Source organism: Aethalodelphis obliquidens, unplaced genomic scaffold, assembly GCF_003676395.1.
Source record: "Aethalodelphis obliquidens isolate GAN/ISIS:26980383/991018 unplaced genomic scaffold, ASM367639v1 scaffold11, whole genome shotgun sequence".
Taxonomy (NCBI): Eukaryota; Metazoa; Chordata; class Mammalia; order Artiodactyla; family Delphinidae; genus Aethalodelphis; species Aethalodelphis obliquidens.
In genome coordinates this window covers 26,982,612-27,002,436 of record NW_020837955.1, presented here as the reverse complement: position 1 = coordinate 27,002,436, position 19,825 = coordinate 26,982,612, and the positions used below count along the sequence as shown (strand labels likewise).

General features: G+C 49.9%; 1 pseudogene; it reads right to left on the bottom strand.

The window, feature by feature from the left end:
* LOC113623615 (acylpyruvase FAHD1, mitochondrial-like) overlaps window positions 1–19,825 on the bottom strand; it is a 33,710-nt pseudogene that overhangs the window by 11,363 nt on the left and 2,522 nt on the right.

The following is a 19,825-nucleotide window of genomic DNA, read 5'->3' as shown; positions in this document are numbered from 1 at the left end:
CATGTTCAGAGACATTGGGTTTACCAGTTGTCCTGGCAACCTGGGAAAGATTTGTTAGAGCACAAGAGGCAGAAGGGAGCCCTGTGCCTTTAGTAGCTCATTTAAAATCCTTCCTTCAATAAGTCCTTAATGCCAATAGGTAAAAGTCCAACGCCTGAGCATGCCCTACGTGAATCCTATCAAGCTGCCTCAGGCCAAATTACCAGTCTTATCACCTCACACACTAACCTTCCATTCCCGCGTATTGCAAGCTTCTACTCATACCCAACTCTAATGTCCCCTGCTTAGTAGAGCCTTCAATGATTTCTGTGGCGAGAGGTCATTGTTACTGCAGCCCTGTAACCACGGTCCTTTTGAATACCTCTCTACTGCAGCACTTCTTACGTCGTGTGTTAATTAAAGGTTTATGTGTCTGTCTCCACCGTTAGTCGTGGATAGTGAACTGCTCAAGGTTGGAGTCATGTCCTGGTCATCTTCCATCTTTGTATCCCTAGTACCTGCCCATGTCAAGTACCGAGTAAATAAATCAATAAATAACTTGCAATGTTGGTGAAAAAAATCACTCCAGCAAACCAGAATTTTGTTTGGTCTTAATAAATAGTAGCTCCCTCATCCTCGTCATCCTCCTCCTCAAGCTCATTAAGATCCCAGCAACACAGCCCGTGTAACTGAGAAAACTTAGGACCCTCGAAGGAGGATTTTCTTGCATTGTTCTCATAAATAACCAGTGTCAATCGAAAGGCTTTCTTAGAGGTCTCAGATATAACTACCTTCCTCATACAGCCAATCTGCTATGAGATGGCAAAAGCACAAGGACCGTTCAGAGGTTGATTTATTGCTCTTGCAGAGGCACATGGAAGCCTGTGTTCACAGGGGCAGCATATGCAGTAGGCACCCTGGTAAATACTTGCATTAGGATGAGTAATCATGGTGTAAAGCAGCTCTCCCACAGTGCCAGCTTGGAAGTCAACTGTCCACACACCTCTGGTTCAACCACCTCAGTTATGGAGGAAGAGGTGGTGTTGCAAGGAAGAAAAGCATTCAGTCAGAAGACCCAGGTTTAAGTTTTAGCCCTGCTGCTTAGCAGTTGGGTGACTTTGGACAAATCATTTGCCTCTCTGGGAAACAGTGTCCTTATCTGTAAAACAGGGATGATTTCCCTTGCCTTGTTGTGGGGATGCCACAAAATCAATACATCAGAAGGTATCTAGCATAGGCCCGATGGGGTGGACCATGGACATCTGTAAGGTATGAACTTGGCTCTGTGGCTTTGCTCAACTTCTTTCATGACCCTCAACTTCAGGACCCAGAATTGTATTCCTATCCATCTACCAGCATCCAATACAAGAGGATGAAGGAAGAGTAGAAAACAAAACGGAAAGACTGAGTCCTTGGAAGAAAAGGTACTTTATCCAATTGGACTAGAGGTGGGACTAAGAGAAAGCATCAGGGAAAACCATCACATACACACACACCCCAGACACTGAGTGTGATACTGGGGACAAATTCAGAGAAACACCCGGTTTATTTTGGCTCTATAAAATCTGACAAAGTACTCCCCTTACGGAAAGCACTTACCATTTGTGCCCAGTTTTATGCTGTGCACATTATTAAATTATACGTTGGCTTCACTTGCTATATGTCAGTATGCATGCTGCATCTCTTAGTGTGTTGCTTGTTTGTTGGAGTCAAACAGTCACTATTTTTAAAAATCAAAGGGTATGTTGGCTCTTGTTCATATTTGTGACTAAAGAAAGAGCAACTTAAAAAATATTTGGATGCACCCATTCATATGGCAATTAACCAACAAAAAATTGTAAAATAACAAGTGTTGGTGAGCATGTGGAAAAATTGGAATCCTTGTACATTGCTAGTAGGACTTTAGAATGGTATAGCCACTGTGGAAAACACCATGACAGTTCCTCAGAAAGTTAAACATAGAAGTACCATATAATCCAGCAACTCCACTTCTGGATATAATATACCCGAAAGGATTAAAACCAGGAACTTAGATACTTATACACCAATGTTCATAGCAGCATCATTCACGGTAGCCAAAAGGTGGATACAACCCAAATGTCCATCAAAAGATGAATGGTTAAACAATATGTGGTATATGCATACAATGGAATATTACTCGGCCTTAAAAAGGAAGGAAATTCTGATACAGTGCTACAACATGGATGAACCTTGAAGACGTTATGCTAAGTGAAATAAGCCAGACATAAAAGGACAAATTTTGTATGGTTCTACTTATATGAGGCAACTAGAATAGCCAAATTCATACAGACAGAAAGTAGAATGGTGGCTACGAGGGTTAAGGAGGAAGAGGCAATGGGGGATTTTTGTTTAATGGGTACAGAATTTCTGATTGGGATGATGAAAAGTTCTGGAGCTAGACAGTGATGATGGCTGCACAACCTGTGAATGTACTTGGTACCACTAAATTCTACACTTAAATGTGGTTAAAACAGTGAATTTTATGCTGTCTCTATTTTATCACACTTTTTAAACACTTTAAAATATATATGGAATACATTTCTGTGACGCAGTGATTGGGATGCTTCTCAATTTCTCCTTAATCGTTTCAGTACAATAGCTGGCAAACTGGCAACGGGGGAAACGTCCCAACGTCAGTGCCTTTCTGGAGACCTGCATTTGGAAGGATCCTGAAGGGATAGTCTTTCCAATTCCTCCTTGTGAATGTCCAAAACCCTGCCAACAGGGTCGGCAAACGGTTGAAGGAGCCCATTCCTTCTGGAGCCTGACACTCCCTGGCAGGTCCTTAACCGAAAACGAACCCACCCTATCATCCTATTCTGCGCTTCTACATCCGGTCACCAAATGGCCATCGGGGGCCCCTCAGAATCCAGTTACGTAGCCAGAACTAATTCAACAAACTGGTGATATAGACTTAATAGCTTAACAGGCTACCTTTCCCAGAAATCATATTTACATTTTCATTGGGTTTTCTGGAGACAATAGTTTAAATTGAAAGAGCAAATAAAAATCTGCTCTCTCAACAGATATTTGTTGCTATGGGACACACAGTAACACAGCAACAGAACACTTTTCCTATCAAGGCTGCGCAGGTCACATGCTACAGGTAGCTGCAGTTAAGGCATGAGTTCACTGGCCCCAAGGGAAAGAACAGAACGCTGGACATTGCAGAGAACCAAGGGCACCTTTCTGTTTTGTGCCAGTCTCAGCCTATGACAGTGATGCTAGAGATGCCAGGGGGCAGTCTCCTGGGCCCGGGTTCCCCTTTCAGAACCCATGTTGTGGCTGGACCACCCCTGTGGTGCTTATTATGACTGCAAGACGCCCTCAGCAATAACCATCAGGAAACTTTGAAAGAGAGGGTTCATTACTCACAAGTCCTAGAAGGTACGCAGCACACGGGGGGCCACACAGCCAGGTCTCGTGGATGGTGAGGTCAGGGAGCCTGGGATTCTGCTTTTACTGGGGTTGAGGGTGGGGTTCACTCTTTATTGGTGAATTTAAAACATAAGAGTGGGGGACTTCGCTGGTGGCACCGTGGTTGAGAGTCCACCTGCCGATGCAGGGGACACGGGTTCGTGCCCCGGTCCGGGAAGATCCCACGTGCCGTGAAGCGGCTGGGCCCGTGAGCCATGGCCGCTGAGCCTGCGCGTCCGGAGCCTGTGCTCCGCAACGGGAGAGGCCGCAACAGTGAGAGGCCCGTGTACCCCCCCAAAAAAACCAAAAAAACATAAGAGTGGGAATTAAAGTTCAGAAAGAAAAGAAAAAAAGAAGTGGGCAACCGGTCAGTTGTCTAAACCATCCAAAGATCGCTGAAACAAAGGAACTTGTCAGGGGTGGGGGAATGTGGCCTGGGTCTAGTCCTGTGGCTGGCAGTGTGTTTATTCAACATATTTATTCAAGAAGTGAATTTTTGCCATCTTTGGAGTGGATGCCTGAACAATCCAAGCTTAAATCGGGCACTCAACTTACAGAAAGAAAAACCAGCTGGGAAGGCTTAACACTACCCTCTCTAAGCCTCTAAGCATGGGTCCCCTCACTTGTAAAGGAGACTCTTGGACTGCATTCTCTCTGGGGCCTTTTCAGACCTAAACTGCACTGATTATGCTCTGCTATGATATTCGACAGCTCAGCTCCAGCCACACAAGCCTCTCAAGCTTCTCACCTGAGCCACATGCCAAACAGAGGGCTTGGTGGGTAAATAACACTGTCTTCCCGCCCAGTTAATTCCATAGGTTTCCTGAACAAGCACAAGGCCAGTGCAGCTTTCATCCTCCGTGTTTGTGGTTATTGGATTACCCCCCCAGGTTCCAGTTAAATTCCATTAACTGAAAGCTGGACTTTTGAAACAGACTGAAATTTATTCCCAAATGAGCTGGGGCAGAGCCCTAGAGGCACCTTGTTTTTGCTGGACAAAGGCAGGCAGGATGAGCATCCCAGCATGGCTTTGGTCCAAGAGGGTAAGGGGTTGATCCTTGAAGGAGGCAGGAAAGAAGGGGGGAGGGGGGGAGACAGGGGTGCATGGATTCCACAAGGAGGAGGAGCCATGGTGAGCTGTCCGCCCTCTCCCAGCCCTCCTGGGCAGCTCAGGTCACGCCCTCCCAGACAAGCAATTCTAGTACAAACGTGTAAAGATTCTCAGGCAGAAGAACGGAAGAAAGGACTGAAGGGAAATCTTGGGCTCAGGGCAAGTTGCCCACCACCCACTCAGCTGACTGAATAACCCTGTCTAAGAGCATCAGAGCAGCTGCCTGCCCTCAAGCTCTTGCAGCAGGTCCAGCATGTGCTGTACACTGGGCAGACATTATCTCATTTAATTTTCAAGCGAAACAGGAACTATTATCTCTTCTTTGTAAGTGATGGGACTGAGACACAAAGATGTAGGCTGACGGTGCAAGAAAGCAAATCTGTAGCTCCTCTCAGCTACCCTCATAAATGACATTTTTTAAAGGCTCAATTCATGGCGTGCCTTTCACCCACCATCCACGACGCCTTCCTCATTTTCCTAATTAGAGGTGGGTGCCTCTCTAAAGTCCCCCAACATAGGACAGCGCTTTCCCCTGCCTCTGTCCTTAGAAGAGATGGGCATACATTTGAGGCCCCTCTGGACTGCACTTGGGTGCCAGGCTCATGTGTCTTGTCCATCTTGGATCCCAAGTGAGCTGAGCCCAGGGCTGGAGCCCACAAGGCCACGTGGGTAACACAAGAGGAAACCATCAGAATACAGGATGTTTTGCGGGGGGTGCAGACACTGAAAGGGCCACCAGACACCCTGTCCCCATCCTCCAGGCCTGGGGGAGAGCAGGGCTGACTCTTGCCTACTGTCTGTAACTAACATCAAGGCCAGACCTTGCAGTGTATGAGCCCTGGGTATTTTCTCGGTCTTATGGAGCCAGTTGCCTTGAAAATATCCAACAGCTGTGCATCCCACAGTCAATTGTACGTTAATCATGCATCACAGGATCTGCCTGATTCTCTCATCACACTTTCTTTTCTTTCTTCCCACAATCCTGTCAGGTCCTCCTGCTATTGTTATTACCTGGTCAGGATCCCAAAGCCCGGAAATAAAAATGACTCACCAGAGAGGCCAGGCCAGCTCAGGGCAGAGCGGGGCGGGGGGGGGGGGGGGGGGGGGGGGGTAGGACGGGGCAGGGGTGGGGCTAGGGCTGTCAGAGTGGGAGGAGCCTGTGAGGAAGCTTATGCAGAAGGAAACTATTGTGAAACGTTTAATTGTCGCACTTGGGGGTAATTTATTATCAGGAAAATTAAGTGATTCCATTAGCCTCCTGTCGCTTTCCAAAATAAATTTGTCAGAGTGGGATGAGCGGGGAAAAGGAGATGAGAGCTGCTCTGTTTTAATTTGTTTTTCTGCTGATTGCCATATGGAGGTCCAGGCTCCATTTATCTATGGGAAGGGAGCTGGCGATGGTCCTGCGTGCGCCTCTCTGCTACATTCATCCCCCTGCAGCCACATTTCCATACCAGAACAAAAACCGAGCCCAGCTTGGGAAAATGGGACAAGTGCCCAGTCAATGCGGAAAGAGACCAGAGGCCTGGGAGGTGGAGGCAACTCTGCCACCAACTGGCTCTGGGGCCCTGGGCGACTCATTCCCGGCTCATACGTGAGATTCTCAAATGGTCATGCCCTCCCCGCCAACATCCCCTAAGCACCGACTGATTCAAACTTCCAATAATCCTTGTGCCTAAGTCCAACACTTGGCTTATAAGAAGAGCTCAATCAATGGCAATGGTCTCCTTCCCTCCCCACCGCCAGGTATATTGCTCTCTGTGTCTAACAGATGTGGTCCTGAGGGAGCCCATGGTGGATCCAGAACAGGGACCCACGTCTAGGTCCTCAGCCAGCACTCTAAGCCCCGGCCCTGCACTGTCATCTCCTCCCATGTGGGCCCAGGGAATGCTCTACAGGCTCCTCAGTCATCTATATCACAGCAAAGCGAAGTCCTGTCTCCGCCCTATTGCTTTCTTCTTTATATCTGAACTAGTCCAGAGCCTAACCAAAGGCAAAAGTGCTTTTTTGTATTCCCAGCACTTGACACTCAACGGGTAACCCAATGTATATTTGTTGAATTAATTGATCTCTCTGTAATATGAAATTTCTCACTTAGCTGAATGGATAACCAGATCACAACCAAGGGACAGGGAACTGTCCCTTTTTCACGGAAACTCTAAATATCTGGAGGAGAGCTGATGACGATCTCATAATTCCAGTAAAGAGAAGCCAAAGTATGCTCCTCTACCAAGAGCTCCGATTTCCTCAGCAACTCCATCGTGGCTCCAAAGAGATGAATGCCACCAACTGATAAGGGTGCCAGAGGCCATGGGCCACAGAAATCTGCCTTTCCCAGATGCCCAGCCCTGGCCATGGACCCAGGGAGCAGCAATCTTTCTCCTGGCACAGTTCGCTGGTCGCTTCCTCATCTATAACGTGATAACAGAGCAGCAAGGCTCAGCCCCTGTAGGCAGAGCCCGGACCCAGGCACTGTGTGAGATCTTCTGGAGGGTTCAGTGCCAGGGAGTCAGGGCACTTCATGGTCCAGGCAGACACCAAGCTCAAAGCCAAGGGGGCCCAACTCGGCCACATGCAGAGGCCCAAGACATGTGGCTGCCATTATCAAGGAGTTATCCTGGGTCTCCAGTCACATTCCGTGTGCTGGGAGTGAGACTTCCCCACCATGGACAATGTGTCTGACCCCACTCCCAGCCCACCATCCGCGTTCACTCAGTAATCCACATCTGGAAGGAACATACACCCTGGACACAGCCTGGGTGGTTTTGTAAATCAATAAATAGCTCTGTTTAGCATAAACCACTCAAACTATTTGAAGATGTGCCTGCCAGGGAGCCAATGAACACCATCTGGGAGCGAGATCCAGGTGCCTGACCCAAGTTTTGCACATCCTGGTCCCCACTCTCCTAACGTGGGTGTGGAGGGTAGAGCCATCCCCATCTCTTGAACGATGGCTGCCTGGACCCCTTATCTATATCTGCCATGAGCTAGCTACACAACGTCAAGCAAATCCCCCAAATCAGTGCGTCTCAAATTTTAATGTGCACACAAATCACCTAGCGAGCTGTTGTTAAAACATAGATGTGGATATTTTGATATAGGACTGGGGAGGGACCTGAAATTCTGCATTTCTAACAAGCTCTACTACTGGTTTGAAATGTAGGTGCTACTGGTCTGCAGACCATTTGAGTAGCAATGCCCTAAACTCTCTGAGCCTCAGTTTCGTCTATAAAATGGGGTTCACGCTAGCTACCTCACAAGGCTGTTGGGGATTAAACACCATGACACATGCGGAGCACTCAGCAAAGTTTCTGGCACATAATGGGGCATGTAATTAATATGAGCTTCCCTGCCCTTCCACACCTTTCTAGCTGACCCCTGAGCCAGTGATTCTTGACCTTGTTTGGCTAAGAGACCCCTCAGAGAACCCAATGAAAACTAAAGGCTCTTTAGCAGTCAGGATGGGCAAGGCTGTGCTGTGGTAACGACCAAGTCCAGAATCTTCGTAGCTTAACACAACCAAAGTTTACTTCCTGTTCCTGCTACACGTCCAGCATGGGTCAGCAGGGCTTCTCCCATTATGGTCATTCAGAGACTCAGCCTGATGGAGGCCCCATCTCAACATATAAGTAAAAGTCCATGACCATATCCTGGTGGAGGAAAGGCACACAGTGACTCACACGTTGTCACTTACAGCATCTGCTCAGAAGTGACCTATGTCACTTCCATTCACATTTCAAAGGCCAAAACAAGTCCCAGGGCAATGCCTCATTTCAAAGAAGCCAAAGAAGTACAGTCCTACCCTGTACCCAGAAGAGAGAGAGTCAGAAGTATTTGGTAAAGAACACTAAGGATTACCACCAACCTACTTCCCAGGGAAGAGAATGCAATATAGAAGCTTGCTCATAATTCCAGGAGGTCCATAGCTCCCCACCCCACTCCAAAGCCTGGTCCACCCTTTACACTTTCTTACCATGGTCAAAGCAGATTGGGGGGAAGTAGTGCTCATTCATCAATTCGATAAATGTCAATTGAGTATCTACTATGTCAGGCATATTCTGACATAGTAGTGGGAGGTCTGGGTGGGAGGTCTAAGCCCTCACAGATCTCATAGAGGGGATAAACAGATAATAAATGAGGAAGTTACAGCAGGTAGTAAGTACTGTCAAGGTAACGAACAACAGTGTGATGTCACAGAGTAACTGGGAGGTGGAGAGAGACCTACTTTAGACGGAGCACGCAGGGAAGGCCACTCTGAGAGGAGCCACCTGAAATCAGAAGTGAAGGGTCAGAAGGAGCCAGACCTGTGCCAGACTAAAAGAAGAACATTCCAGGCAGAGGGAACAGCAAGTGCAAAGGCCACGTGGCAGGAAGAGATCAGTGTGCTGGATGGATGGACAGAAGGCCAGTGTGGTGAAGGCTTACTGAGTCACGTGGGCAGTGGCAGGTGGTATGATGGGAGGTGGATTCAGAGAGGTCAGCATGGGCCTGATTGTGCAGGCTCTGGGTGTGTGTTCATGCTACCTGACCCAGATCCTGGGTGTCCTTCCCCACTGCAAGGGGAGTCAGAGCTATCCTGAAGACTGTGGTAAGGAATCAACGGTAATCTTAGGACAACACAGCCCGTAGCAGAAGCCAAGACTGCGAGGGCAGATGGCACTAGTGCTAAGCCCAGTAGCCTTGAGATGAAGATCCTCCATTAACATCTGCTTTCCCAATCTCCTCTCTCCCCTCTACAGGACCCACTTGAGGGCTTCCTTCTATAACGCAACACATCTCTCTTTTCTCTTGTATGAAGTCCCATAGTGCCTTCCTCTTCTCCCCTTGGCTGTACCAGACTGGCCTCTGTCTCCAGAACAAGTTTTCTGCTTTCTTACCACCAAGGTTATGATGTTCCTCCTTAAAATTCTGTTCCACGTCCTCTCTAACTGAACATGGACTATTCTTCCTGCAGAAAACAGCTTAAATCCCACCTCCTTTCTGACAACTCTAGGGATCCGCCCCCTCCCAACCACAGCTGGAGCCAGCTGAGCTCTTCTTGAAGTTTTACATCTTCTCCAGCAGCACTGACTTGGCCTAATGGCATTGGTTACTGTTTCACACGCACTTCTTATCTCTGTGAGGAGACGGTAAGCTCCTGGAGGGCAGGAGTGATGAAGATGGGCAGGTGCCCCTTGGGTACCCACCTAGCACAGAGCTGGTACTCAGAAAATGGTTTGACTTGTTAAGACAGAGGCAGCAAACTGGGAAGTGTATCAACATTGCCATCTGTGCCCAGGCCCCCTGGACAACAGGGTTGGGCTCATCTCTGTATCCCCAGTCCCCTAACACAGGGCCTGGAGCTGGCCAGGACTCCATGAAAGTTTGTGAAATAAACGTCCAGACTCATCTTAGGCTGGTGATTTGGGATAAGGGACTTGACATCTCTGAGCCTCAGTTTCCTTATCTCTAAACCAGAGATGATGAGGTCCTCCCACATACGGTTATTCTGAAGACCATATAAAACATGAAAGGATTTTGCTAACTGTGGAGTTCTCACATATTATGAATGGCTGATCCCTTGTCATTTCCCAGTGGACACCACACCCAGCTGAGTAGGATGTGAACCAGAGACTCGACTGAAGTACATCCTGCCTCCTACCAGAGCAGGTCAGACCAAAAGCAAAGAATAACAGTGTTGTGCTTCAGAGAAGAGTGTCTGTGCTTTGAAGGATGAGTGCCTTCTCACCCACCACGTCTGATATCAACACTGCTTGCCCTCTGATTCTTTTTCTTGCCCTTGTGGGGAGAGGGGAGGGAAGCTTGGGCGGTCAGGTCTCATGCTGTTCTCGGTCCCCAGCCTCCTTCCATCTTGTTTACGTTTCAGGGGGCTTATTTGAGTTGGGTGGCTCTGCAGAGATCTGCTCTGGCTTCCCGCACAGTCTGTACATCAGAGGAGAGCCTGAGTGGCAGTGATAAAGGTCAACGAGTCCATCATATATGCAGACAAGAGGTTTAGATCCTACAGGGCAGTGAGTGATGCAGAACCGGAAGCCAGCACCTTTCAGCACCTTCACGCCCAGGTGACATTCCCCCGGCAGACAGGGCTGAGGGATATTCTGGCTGTGCTGCGTAGGAACTGTGTGATCTTGGGCAAGTCCCTTAGTCCTGTAAAGCTTCAGTTTCCTCCTGGACCTACTGCATAAGGTTGAATAAGGTACAAATGCATCCAGAGAATGCCTGGAGAGCACTTAGCACAGTGCCTGGCATGTGGAAGAGCTCAATCAATTTTAGCTATTTTCATTATTATACCATCAAGGCACAGGTTTAGGGTTTGAAAAGTATCCATTTGGAGGGCTGGAAGCTAGGACCCCGATGTCCACTCACACCTCCCCAAAGGAAAAGAGCCACAATCCCACAATGCGTGTCCCTGAGACACTCCCCCAGGCCCACTCTACACACTCTCAGAGACAAAGGTGTCCGAGCCCTGTGAGCTTCTGCTGTACAACATATACAGAACAAACAGGAAAGTCTCTACACTGGCAGGTTCCCAGTCCCCGGTTGCTCACGTAATGGCCACATGACAGAACACCCCTTCTGAATAGGAAGTGAGGGAGGTGGCACGGACAGAAGGCAGAGCTCTCAAACATTCCTGTCCCAAAGCCAAGCCAGCCCAGGCACAATTCAGGACCACCATGGAAGTCTCACCTCATCAGCTGATGAACCAAGACACGTCTGCCTTCCCCCCTACCCCGTGCAGCACCCGTGTGCTGGTCACCCATCCGCCTCACTCATCAGACTCAGAAACCCACAAAGGCAGAGCCAAGTCTGCTCGTCTTTAGGGACCCAACACCTGATGGACAATATGCACACAACAAATGTTTGCTTAAGTCAACTGAGTTGAGAGAATCCTATTTCTCTCCCCAAAGTGCAGAGAACAACAAGCTCTGCCTAGTGGGGCAGCTCCCAGAGAACTCCAGCAGCTTTCCTGGGGCAGATGCACACCCAGACCAGTGACCAATCTTCTCTGCTCCATACTGGCATTTCGGTCTCGGGCTGTTAGTTACCTGTTCACGTCTGCCCCCCATCTGGATGGATGAACTTCTGAAGAGTAGAGACGCTCCATCTTCTGGAGCAGAGGGGGCAGGATGAGCTCACCCATCTTATTGAGGCCAATCCACTTTCCTCAAAGTCTGTTGAGTTAAATGATAATCTCATCTAAAAAAAACAATCATAGAAACATCTAGAATAACGTTAGATCAAATATCTGGGTCCCAAGGCCTAGCAAATTTGACACATAAAATTAACCGTCCTCTCTTCTTTCTAACAAATCGCGTTTCCTGAGGGAAGGGCCTAAGCAGGACAAAGGTGAGCCTGAGGGCAAGGTCAACTAGGGTAGAGGGCCTGTGACAACCAACTCCAGTGTGGTCTCAGGCAGCATCAGTAGAAGTCAAGGGACCTGTTTGCTTTCAGGGAGGCTAGGCCAGAGCTGTCCTGATTCGAATGTGCATGTGAATCACCGGGGATCCCGGGTGGGGGCCTGAGATTCAGCGTTTCTCACAAGGCCCCAGGGACTGCCTGCTGCCGGTCTGAAGGCACACTTTGAGGAACAGGGTGGAGGGGTTAAGAGCACAGGCCCTGGGATTAGATTCCCAGGTCCAGGCCCAGCTCTACCCCCTCACTTGCTATATAACTCTGAGTGAGAGTGGTACTTACCCTGCATGAATCTCAGTACCCTCATCTATAAAGCGGTGGCTAATGATAGTATCGACTTTAAAAGGTCATTGTGAAATTAAAGAGAAAATGAACACGAAGTACAGTGGCACAGAGTCCAAGCCCAGTAAAAGCTGTTGGCTACTACCATTAATACACTATGTGCACCAGATTTTTAAAGAGTCCATGTCAAGTAAGTTATAAATAAATCCCATATCCGTTGATGAGCGTGGTAAAGGGACCTAGACGTAAAACCACAGGAAGAACGATTAATAAAATTGACAACATTCTCCATGGAGAAAAATAGATGTAGGAAGGAGGCAGAGGGGGAGTGAAGGCTCCCCAAAAAGAAATGATTAAGGGCTCCCTGAACACACTTGAAATAGAGTGTTCGTGGAAATGAAGTGAGAATTATCCTGCAAGGCTCCAGAAGGTTAAACAAAGACCAAGAGATGGAGCTTCCTGGGAAGTCCAGATGGGATCAATAACAGGACTTGAGAGTAATCGAAACTGTCCAGAAGTGAAGCATGCCACGTGGACTGAGAGATCCATCCGCCCCCAGAGCCGGGCCAGCAAACTGCACCACCACCCCTTCGTCCCAGGCCACGAGGCTGGCGTCACTAATCCATGGGACAATTCCTCAAACCCTCCGAGCACTTCTCGAACTTGGAGCAGCTGACATCAGTGGCTGTTCCTGAGAATGTTCTCCAACGCGCAATCCTGGCACTCCAGCCCTGCTACCCGAGGGCCTCTCCCGGGGGACACTTGGCACATTGCAAGCTTAGTCATGACGCCTCAGACAATTCATTCAGATTTCTTCAATTCCATTACCAGGCCCTTTGGGAGGAAAATAGGAAAAAGAATCAGTACATGTGCCGGCCAGAGAAGCAGCGTGTCCAAATAGCCCATCCCCCACCCCCCATGAAACCACGGGCCTGTCCTCCCGCAGCCTCCCGGACCAGGGCTGCCATGTTGCCAGGATGCTCCGGCAGCCACACTGCTTGGTCAGATGTTGGAACGCCTTATCTATACCAGTCAAGACAGTTCCCTCAGTACCCTCTGCCCCAGCCCCTACCCTAGGACCCCCGGACGCCCACAGTCTAGCAACCAAAGGGTTAATGTCTGGCACACTGGGGGCCTGGTCTGCCCAACAGCCAGTGACCAGCTGTGGAATATTTTGCTCGTCATTCTGTACTTTCTGGATGTGCCCCCAGGACTCACCGGCCACGTGCTGCTCGCCTCATGCACGTGGCTGATAATTCCCTCCATGCTGAGCAAAGTCTCCTGAGAGAGAAAACAGTGCTTCCCCAAACACATGTGGCTCCATGCAGCCTTATATCCTCATCTCCTGCCCCCCACCACCCTCCCGGTACAAGAGAAGAAAGCCTGGGAGAGAAATAGGATGAAAAGGGCAGAACCACAGCAGGGAGGGGTGGGTACCTGGGCCCAGCTGTGGGGTTGGGTGTTGGACCATCTAGGGAGACTCTTTGCCCCAACACGGGAAGGAACAGCCTTCCATGTCCTCCTACCCCTCGGGGATGGGGGCTCATTTATTCTTCCTGCGCTCAAGTCCAAGGACAGATCTGGGGGTCAGGCAGATAGTCCTAACTTCAAATCCTGGCCCTGTTGCTCATACCTGTGTACTTGTGAGGTAACTAAAGCTCTCAGAACCTCGGTTTCTTCATCTGTAAAATGGGAATGAGAATACGAATAATACCTGCCTCGCAGGGATGTCATGAGATTAAAAAAAGATTAAAGCACATAAAACACTTAGCCTGATCCTTGGCATTCCATCCTGAATCAACGTGGGAGTCACACCTCATTGGAGATACCCTGGCCTCCAAGCCTGGCACAGAGCGGCCTCTGACTAAATGCCCATCAAACTGAATCAAGCTAGGTTCTGTCAGGAATACTCACCAGCTCCCAGGTCTGTCCTAAAGTGGATTCCAGGGGCGGAGGCAGCTGTGTCCTGGCACCCCCTCTCCTGTGTCAGCAGGACCCAAGGCCAGGGAGATGGGGACATCCCCGTCCGAGCTCTCCCGGGGAAGACAAGAGCTCTGCCGAGTTCAGGGAGCCCACGGCTCATGCAGCTGAAGCCACTTCAAAGTCACAGCTCCTTCAGCCCAGGGGCCGGGGAGGGAGAGCTCCCAGTAGGCCTCGCTCCTATGTCTATCAGGCCCAGGCAGCTTTAGCCTGAATGTTCTAACGTCTCTGCCTGATGCCCATCCTGTCCTCAATTAAAGGGCCTCCTCTGCAGAGGCTTCTTGAGTGAGTCCAGAAGGGAGTTGGACCCACACCTGTCACAGTTGGCCCCAGCAGGCTTCCCTGACTGCTTGACCAACCCATTGAGAAAGGCCTACAGGCGACTGTGGGCCTGGGCACTAACCCCCAGCCGGCCCGGGCTCCTGGCGCTGGGCTTATTCAGACAACTCTGTTAACAGTCAGGCACCTGTTGTGTGCCAGGCTCTGTGTCCCTTACAGGGGAGAACAGGGCACTCAGTCTGCAGAGGGAGGGAGGGAGAAGGATGACAGCACCAGTGCCCATCATCTGAGGCTGCGGTGGAAAGGGCCACAGGGACCTCTCACAGATGCAACAACGATCTGCAGGGTTCCCAGGGGTGCTTTAGCGGGGACACAGAACTAGCACCCCATCCGTCAGAGAGGTGCTTACAGACCAGTGGAGAAGTGCTCCCAGGGGATAGGATATAGATGACAAGAGAATATGGGTCGTTCCTGGTGAGGTGGGGTCACAGGAAAGGCAGGGATGAGCATCTGAAGCACAGGGACACTAAGTCCATGCACCTGGGATCCAGGGGTGCTCAGAGAAACACTGACTTGGAGAGAAAGACACCCACATGCAGGGATCAGGGGAAGTGGCCAGAGGAGAGAGCCCTGGAAGCTGCTCTCACACATGCTGTCCCCCTTCCATGGAGCAGGGGGTGACCTCAGACCCTGGAGAACCCCAAGTACTAGTGCAGGTACCCACCCTCTCCTCTGTGAGAGGCTCCTGTAGAGACCACGCCCTAAGAGGTGAGTCTGATTGCTTTTAGCCAGTCATGGTGGTCCTTTGGGCTTGGATATGTGATTCTGGCCAATGAGATGTAAGCCTGCTGGAGGGCCACTGGGCAAGGTCTCCTTGCGGGTGGGTGATGGCCACCAGATGGCAACAACATGGATATGTCACCTGGAGATACTGCATCCATCCAGTGACCCTGAGGGGCATCATCCTGGAGACAGAGCTGAGAGAAGCTCAGAGCAGGTGCAGCTGGAACTCAGGGGGCAGGGGGGATACCTCCCTGCCTCTGGACTTCTTATTATGAGCAGTAATATATGTCTGTATGCCCAAGTCCATCCACTCAGAGTTTTGTTACCGGCAGCTACAGGCCTTCTAAGAGATTTAGGGATCCCATCTCCCCTCCTGTCCCCACATCCAGCTTGAGAAACGTCCAGAGCCTATCGAAACTAGGGTTAGCAAATAAAAATACATGACACCCAGTTAAATTTAGACTTCGGGTAAAGAAGGAATACTTTTTCTAGGATAAGTATGTCCTGTACTATACTGGGGACATATTTATCCTAAAAAATTATTCATTTGTTTAACTGAAATTCAATGTAACTTGGCATCTTACATTTTCCCTGCAACTCTACTCCCCAAATCCCTCATCTTCTCTTACCTAGTAGTGGACTGTGCTCCAAAATGGTTCCACTGCCCTAGGGGGCTTCTGGGGGAGCACCAATACACCCCCTGGGGCAGCCTAGGATGTGCTCACAGACCACCTTATGCCCCCCCAGTGCTATGGGGTTAGGGCTGGAGGGGGCCCAATATATGGTCCCTCTTCCCTACCACAGCCTAACAAACGACCAAGAGAGAGGAGTGGGCAGGAGAGGAGACAAAATATCACCTTGATGGCTGAGAAAGCCGATTTGGGGGAATCATGGCTGAGAGCTGCAAGCACCTGGGCCTCCTAACAGTGAACCCCAGAATTAGACAAATCACCTACCCAGCCCCAGGCAGCCCTGGATCCTCCAGCCCTACTGTGGGCGGGGTCGGGGAGGGGAACTGCCATCTCCCTAACCCTTAGCAGGACCAAGAACAATGGAGACTTTCTCCCTCTGACTTGCTTCACTTAGTTTGATAATCTCTAGTTGCTGCAAATGGCATAGAATGGATAAACAACAAGGTCCTACTGTATAGCCCAGAGGGCTATATTCAATATCCTATGATAAACCATAATGGAAAAGAATTTTTTAAAACAAATGCATATCTATGTATAACTGAATCACTTTACTGTACAGCAGTAATTAACACAACCTTGTAAATCAACTATTCTTCAATTTTTTAAAAACATCCTTCTTCAAAACAACAACGACGACAACAATGGAGACTCAGGCAAGAGGAAATGAAGGTTCTCATGACCTGTTTCTTCTCCCAAGCTAACTCATCAGCTAAATCCTGTCTGCTTTCCTCCCACCCACTCCCTTGGGAGAAGAGAGGTCTGGAGTATTGTTCTAACAGGTGGGCGTCCACATGGAAGGATCACCTGTGGGGCTTGATCCCGCCCCCTTCAGCAGCTCCAGGGAGCCCCGCTGCCCCCACCAGCAGCAGGCCACTCACACGAGTGCCCTTTGATGCCGAGGCCTGGCCCATGGAGTTACTAGTCAAAATGAGCCCTGGCCGACAAACAGAGCTCACGGCCGACCTGTCTTGACTCAATTTTCTCATCTGTGAAATGGGGAGAAGAAGAGCCCTTACCTCAGAGGGCTTGTTCACAGATAAGCCCACAGCCCATCAACCAACACAGAGAGCACACGGCATGGGGTGTGGCTGCTTCCATCCCTGGCCCCATCCCACCAGGCGGGGAAGTGGGGATGACTAGGCAAGGATGAGGCTCTTGAGGGAGGAGAGAAAAGAGGAAGAAAGGGAGGGCTAAGCTGACTTAGTGTGAGATCTGAACCTGGAAACCAGCTGGGGGTTGGGCAGTTTTGAGGAGGAAGAGGGATGAACTGATGAATGGGGGCTGGTCGGCCTCGAGGGTGAGCTCAGGGAGGAAACAATGCCCTGCAGGCAGCATGAGATGGAGGAAGGGAAGCCCTCTGTCCCCCATCACACCCTCAGAACCACATGGTCTCAGAGCTCTGACAACCTTGGGGTCTCAGAATTCTGACAAGCATAGTTTGTCAGAATTTTGTCAGTTTGTCACACCCTATGACAATTTTGTCAGTTTGTCACACCCTATGACTCAGGGTGTGGCTCCAGGCCCAGCCAGGGAGGTTCATGGGACCCGAACAGAAGCCACAGGAAACCAACAGCAGAGACAATGAAAGAAGTAAAGGGCAGCTGGATAGACCCTTGGATACCTGAGTTCATGCCAGATTCCAGGTCAGGCATTCATTCCCTTGCTTCTTTACATATATGTTCATTCATTCATTCCACAAAATTAATTATCTCATCTGCCCTGGGCCCTGTGCTAAGCACTGGGGATATAAGGGTGAACATGACAACTATGGCCCCTGCCTCCATGGAAGAGCTTTCTTATACTGGGAGAGCTGGACCCAAACAAATGCATGAAATAACTGCACATCATGGGCAGTTCTGTGAGGGGAACATGAGAGCTGAGATAAAGAATTATAGAGTCCAGCTTTAGAAAGGTGATCAAGCAAGTCCTCGTCAAAGTGGTAACATATTCACAAGGATCTAACGGATGTGAAAGAGCCAGCTCTGGGAAGAGATTTTCAGGTAGATGGTGCAGCAAGTGCAAAGGCCCTGAGGTAGAAAAGGGCAAGAGGATTTAGGGCTGCAAGATCAATGCCCAGCCCTGTTCTCCATGTGGAGGCCACAGTGCTTCCCTCCACACTCCACCCTGGTTAGGAATGGCTCATCCCATGACTGGGATGACACCTGCCGGGTGAAGGACCAGGAGTGCAGTCAGGGGACACACTCAGGGTGAGGGCTCCTGCACACGCACTCATTTAGTGGGGAGTCAGTCTCCACAAGGCAGTTAGAAAGCATGGCAGGCAGAGTGCTCCTGGGTGCCTGCTTGTGAGGCCGCAGTGCAGGGAGGCTCCCATTTGTGATGGCTGGAAGCCTCTGGAAGGCTTCCTGGAGAAGCCTCACAGAGGACCCATTTGGACAGGCTGGGGGTGTCCAAAATGAGAACAACACAGGACAGGAGTGATTCCTGGCCATCTGTGGGGCAGAGAAGAAATTCTGGTGCCCAGATCCACCACAGGGCAGCAATGATGTCATGGGGGGGCAGTTTTCTTTATACTTGCTGGGGTGGAGGAAAAGGGAAAAAAGAAAACCATTAAGAGCGCTTGTTGGCTGCCCACTCATCTCCCAGCCCTCTTTTCCTCTGTCCAACCAAACCCAGATTGACACTGGGATGGCCACCCTTTACACACACACACACCACGTGCTTTGCAGGAATTGAAACCTACAGCTCAAGGGGTAGGCCCCAGATGGGCTAAGCCAATCAGTACATTCTATCTCCTCGTCAGAGTCCTTGGTCTGAGGGAGCACATGTGACCAAAGCCCAAAGTCCATCCAGTCAGAAGGATCCCTGAGACTCTGTCTTGGCCTAAAAGCCCAGCTATGCAGCCTGAGGCAGCCGGCAGTCACTGTGCATCAGACAGAGAGATGGAAAGAAGCTGGGTCCCTGGTGACATCACTGAAGCCCTGGATCAACCAGTCCTGCAACTTACCCACCTCCAGGCTTTCTGGTTACATGAACCAAACATCACCTTTCATGATTAAACCAGTTCAAGCTGGGAGTTCTATTCCTTACAATGACTGCAAAAGTTGTTCCACATTTAGTAAGTACCGGGCCCTGAATTAAGCTCTTCATACACACTGTGTGATGTTGGAATTATCACTCACACTGCACAGAACGGAAACCTGAGGCTCAGGGAAATGCAGTAATCTGCCCAAGGTCACGCAGCTGGAAGTGGCAGAGCTGATTCCAGGGCCTGGGCCCTGGCCCCTTCCCACCAGTTCCTTGAGGCCCTGGAACCGAGGGTCTAAAGCCACCCTAAGCCAGAGCCCTCACCCAGACTCTATGGAGGCCATTCCAGATGGAGGATCCCAAGGGCTCTGAGTCTTGTTCAGGAAAAGCTGGATAGGGCAGAGGACTAGACTTTGGGCTGGTGGAGCCCTGGGTTCTAATCCTGGCACCCCAATCAGTGGCTATGTGACCTTGGGCAAGTTGCTTCTACTTCCTGAGGCTTAGTTTCCCCATGTGTGAAGTCAGGGTTAAAATAAGTCCCTATTATGTCATCTATTACTTACTTTAAAATACTTATGTATAAACAATGTGAAGTAAATGTATATGTGTATATAAATTTACTGTCATCTTCACTCTGAGGCAATTAGTCAATAATTGCAGTTCCCTGTCCAGACACTCTAAGAAGGTGCTACCAGGCTTCCCTGGTGGCACAGTGGTTGAGAGTCCGCCTGCCAATGCACGGGACACAGGTTCGTGCCCCGGTCCGGGAAGATCCCACGTGCCGCGGAGCGGCTGGGCCCGTGAGCCATGGCCGCTGAGCCTGTGCATCCGGAGCCTGTGCTCCGCAACGGGACAGGCCACAACAGTGAGAGGCCCGCGTACC